Source organism: Sinocyclocheilus grahami, unplaced genomic scaffold (assembly GCF_001515645.1).
Source record: "Sinocyclocheilus grahami isolate Dianchi unplaced genomic scaffold, SAMN03320097.WGS_v1.1 scaffold379.1, whole genome shotgun sequence".
NCBI lineage: Eukaryota > Metazoa > Chordata > Actinopteri > Cypriniformes > Cyprinidae > Sinocyclocheilus > Sinocyclocheilus grahami.
This window is the reverse complement of record NW_015505558.1, coordinates 502633-507589: the sequence shown is the minus strand read 5'-3', so window position 1 is coordinate 507589 and position 4957 is coordinate 502633. Positions and strand designations below refer to the sequence as shown.

At 50.7% G+C, this 4957-nt stretch overlaps 1 long non-coding RNA gene across 1 annotated transcript; it reads left to right on the top strand.

Annotated features, from left to right (window-relative positions):
- The first annotated feature begins 1085 nt into the window (after window positions 1-1085).
- On the top strand, window positions 1086-4563 carry LOC107549720 (uncharacterized). Its single transcript, XR_001604589.1, has 3 exons — window positions 1086-1164; window positions 2931-2933; window positions 4550-4563. It is a non-coding gene; the product is annotated as an uncharacterized lncRNA (long non-coding RNA).
- The last annotated feature ends 394 nt before the right edge of the window (window positions 4564-4957 follow it).

The window sequence follows — 4957 nt, the reverse complement described above, 5'->3', positions numbered from 1 at the left end:
GAAAAGAAAGTCTGGATCAGTACCAACTCTGCTTGGCTCAGCTACAAACCTCAGACAAGTAAGTCAACTAACGCTATACAATTTTGTTGCTTTACTGTATATTGTTACCTAGCTTGTTATCCTTAGAATGTGGCTGTAACATTAGCTCTGCAGCTAACAGCTAACAGCCCAGTTACTGTCGCTAATGTAAAGGTAGATAGCATCAAGTATGTGTGAATACACACACTGTAACGCGAGTGTTGTAAATTTTTTTGTTGTTTGGATAACCGTTCTGCTGTTGGTGTTATGGCGCACGCGATATCCACATTTCCAGATTGCAGAGCTTGATGTAATTGTAATAAGAAAGATTGTAAAAACTTTTAAGATATATGAAATATAAAATATGTAAACAAATAAATGATGTAATATCATTTAATAATTTCATAGATATAATTTTAAGTATTAATGTTATTCAGTAAACATTGTTACCATTCAGTAAACACCTGGAATATATACAAAGTAATAAATTGAGTACTAATTTGACCTTATTGTCTCTACACAGGCCAGCACATCAAGTGCTTGCATTCAGCTGCCTCTCTCAAGGGATGTTGCCTGCCAGAGAGACCACCTGGAAACACATACTGTAGGCACACAGTTATCCTTAAAGACTCTGTGGCCCCACTTTAGAAGTTATCTTCTGTGTTTTCTGCAAGCGCTCTGTGTGAAACGTGTCAGTCTTATTTACTGTTGTTTGTATTAACAGTGCACAATCACCTCTGTATGGCGAGCTAAACAGACAGCACTTTAGATTGTGTGTTCTTCTCTGCTAAACATTATGGGTGTGAATGCACCCGTTCGCTGTGTTGTTGTTTGGGAGCGGAGCATGCAGCATACAGTCAGCTCTCGAGGGGGCTGATTGTGCATTGTGCTCCCACCGGGCACACTTCGAGGGCACCGTCTCCCTGCCCTCGCTATAATTAGGGATGGGGATGCAGGCAATTTATGTGTGGTTTGCTTTGTAGCGGAGCACGCACAGTCAGCACTTGAGGGGGCTGGCTGTGTTCATTCATAAAATGTCGCTAAGTGCACAAGTGTGCATTACCTTGGATGTTTAGCTCTGCTCCCGCTGGCATTTCTTCTCGAGGGAAGAAAGTCTTATGCAATATAGAATCGAGTGCATTACGGGTCTGCAGCAAATAATGTCGGGGGAATCTGTGAGCAGACTGGAAGTTCCTTTTCTCTCTCTTTCCCCCAAACATGTGCAAATGTATAAATGTGTTTGCAGCCTATTTATCAAGATTCTTTTTATTACATCATATATTATAATCAGGAGCCCGGAAATGTAGCGGTTCTGGGAGGCTCGCTACCTCCTAGGAGGTCTCCAGAGCAGCTAGATCAGCCGTCCCCTGCCGGTCCTCCGCTTCATGGCACCAAGCTAGCTGTTCTAAGTATACCAGAGATCAGTCTCGAGAGACTGATTCCCTTAGTAGACTTTCTGGCAGCGTGGAAACTTCTGCCAAACGTCTCACAATGGGTCCTGCAGACTGTAGGCTCTGGTAATGGAACAGGAAGTAAACACTCCTTTGAGGAAGGAGGCCATCGAGGTCATCCCTCCTCGTGAGAGAGTCCGGTTTCTACAGCCAGTACTTCATTGTTCCCAAGCAGGAAGTTCCTCATGTTTGCTTTCAGGGGCGAAGCTTACCAATATCGGGTTCTTCCGTTCGGTCTTGCACTCTCATCCCGCACTTTCACCAAGTGTGTGGATGCTGCTCTGGCTCCTTTGTGACTCCAGGGCATCTGCATACCAAATTATATCAACGATTTGGTTATTAGCTCAATCAGAGCAGTCGGCGGCTCGGCATCAAGATGTCATCCTCACCCATATGAAAGAACTGGGGTTGGGACTGAACTCCAAGAAAAGTGTGCTTTCTCCATTACAGAGAACCATTTATATGGGCATGGTGTGAGATTCGACCACGATGCATGCACGTCTGTCTCCTGCTTGGATCGAGTCGATCCTCACGGCAGTCAATAGAGTGAGAGAAGGCAGTCACTCACTGTCAAACAGTTCTAGAAACTGTTGGGTCTGATGGCAGCTGCATCCAACGTGATACCTTTTGGCCTGCTGTACATGAGACCTTTGCAGTAGTGGCTCAGGACCATAGGGTTCTCCCCATGGGGCAACCCACTTCGCATGATTGAGGTCACGCGGTGATGCTTACGTGCCTTAGACATGTGGAGGAAGCCTTGGTTCAAGGCCCAGTGCTGGAGACTCCTTCTCATCGCATATGCTAATGACAGATTCATCCCTGATGGGTTGGGGAGCGTTCATGAGTAACCGCTCCACCCAGGGTCTATGGGGAAGTCACCATCTCACATGGCACATGAATTGCCTGGAGATGCTGGCCATGTTTCAAGCTTTGAAACACTTTCTCCCAGATCTGAGTGGCCATCATGTGCTGGTTCGCACAGACAGTCAATATGGGAGCAGACATCCCGTCGAGGCAGGGGCCGAGGCTCGGGGAATGGAGGCTCCACCCTTAGGTGGTGGAGCAGATTTGGAAGAAGTTCGAAAGAGCAAGCCCAGGTGGACTTGTTTGCGTCTCGAGAGACCTTACTTTGTCCTCTCTGGTTCTCCTTCTCACATCCAGCTCCTCTCGGACTAGATGCTATGGTACAGACGTAGCCGAGGCTCGCTCTGCTCCCGGGAGTTTTGGAGAGAGTTTGCCGGTATGGGGTACGTCTCCTAAGTTAATTGCTCCGTACTGGCCTGGCCAGCCATGGTTTGCGGACCTGGTAGCCTTCTCAAGACTCTCCATGGGAGATTCACGTCAAAGGGATCTCCCCTTTCGGGTGGGGGACACCATCTTTCACCCCTGTCCGGAGTTGTGGAAACTGTGGGTGTGGTCCCTGAGGGGACACAACTTGAAGCTTCTGGTCTCTCAACTAAGGTTGTTGAGACCATACTCCACTCCAGAGCTTGCTCCACGAGGAAACTGTACTCCTTGAAGTGGGTTGTGTTCACTTCATTGTGCAGATATTGTCAGCTGCTCCCAGTTAACTGCCCGGTTGGTTCAGTTCTGGAGTTCCTGTAGGAACGATTCTTTGCAGGTTTGACCACTTCCACCTTTAGAGTGTTCATGGTGGCTATAGCTGCTTACCACGTCCCTTTGGGTGGTCATTCACTGGGGGCAAGATGCGTTGGTACATGTTTCTTTTGTTGTGCTTGAGGCCAGGAGAAGTATGGTCTGCTCCAGACTTTCAGGTGCATCTGTCTTAGCGGTGCTCACCATGATTTCACACTAGACAGGCATTTGCCAGTATGGTGGCGTGGGCATACTCATTCCCTTTCAGTCGGTCACTCTCGACGTAACGTTGGATGACCGACGAATTGGGATCTCGCTTAGAGAGACCAATCTACTTCGAGTGTAAACTAAATGAGCCAATGCACATTGGCATGCGATTATTACATCCAGCTGCCACTGATCACAGCGTGAGTATTCAGCTTTTCGCTTTAGAGCCGAGCGGTTCTATCGTTCTGCTCCTGACCTTCTGCTAAGAGAAAGCTACAGTCAAGCACGCTCTTCGTGGGCTCTTGTGCTGGTGGTACGGCACTTCAGCGGCGGTGGTTTCCCGTGTTGAGTGGGTTGCACACATCAGGCTGCACTACCCCCTGTGTGTGTTGCAGATGGCCATCTCCCCTGTGCGCTTCAGCACACTAAAAGAGCAATTTCCATCTAAAAGATCTTCACGGGTGGAACGTCTTTTTAAAGACGTGTCTTTTTAAAGATGTCTTACCATCCGTGTGTTTCTGGGTGCGGTCGTTACCTGGCGCCGGGTGATGGTCAAAATCGCTGCCTCTCGTGTCTGGGCATGAAGCACGCTGAGGTGGCTTTCGTGGATGACTCATGCTCCCATTGCGGGGGTATGACCATCTCGGAGTTGCGAACCAGACTTTGTTACCTGCAAGGGGGCGGAGTGCCCGTGCCACTGCCTAGATCTGGGGTTCCCTCTGGTGGTAGCCGGGGGCACCCTTTTTCTGTCAGTGGGCGGACTGGTCTTACGGTCACGGTAAGGAATTCCCCTCCGGGGATTCCCCATCCCGCCGGCACTTCGAAACCAGTGGAACTCTCGAAAGAGCAGGCTGGACCCTCCCGGGGGTACCACCTGTTTCTTCCGAGGCTCCCCCCGACGATCGGATGTCGATTGCAGCATCGGAGGGTGAGCCAGACTTTTCTAGGGATGAAGATCCGTCAGTGTTGCTGCCCTCTGTGCGACCAGAGGTGCCAGATACTGACCCGGAAATTATGGCTATGCTTTCCCGGGCCGCCAAGAGTTTCGGGCACGAGTGGAATCTTCCCCCGCGTCCCGAACCCTTAAGGTTGGATGATCGGTGGAACGGTCGGTTGCGATGCAATTGTGTCCAAATGCCGCTACCACTTGGCGGGGCAAACCGTTGTTCCCCTCCCGGGCCTGTAGGCACTCGTCGGCTCTGATTGGCAGTGCTTATACGGCCTGTGGAGAAGCTGTGTCCGCCTTACATGCTTCGGCGTTGTTGCAAGTGCACCAGGCCAAGGCACTGAGGGACTTGCACGAGGGTGGTCACGACCCGGAAGTTCTCAAGGAACTCCGCAGCGCGATGGACCTTGCGCTATGAGCAACGAAGGTTACGGCGCGGTCTCTGGGTCGTGCGATGTCCACTATGGTGGTCCAGGAGCGCCATCTCTGGCTGTGTCTGGCCGACATGCGCGAGACGGACAAGACACGGTTCTTGAACGCCCCCGTGTCCCAGACCGGCCTTTTCGGCGACATGGTGGAGAACTTCGCCCAAAAGCAGACTGAGGCCATCAGATATATTCTGCCCCGGCGTGCAGCTGCTGCCTCTACCCGCTCAGCCTGCTCGCTGCCCCGCCCATCCAGGCTCCCACCAGACCTGGTGGTAAGTGAAAGAGCAAGAGGCTCTGAGATGTGCGACCCA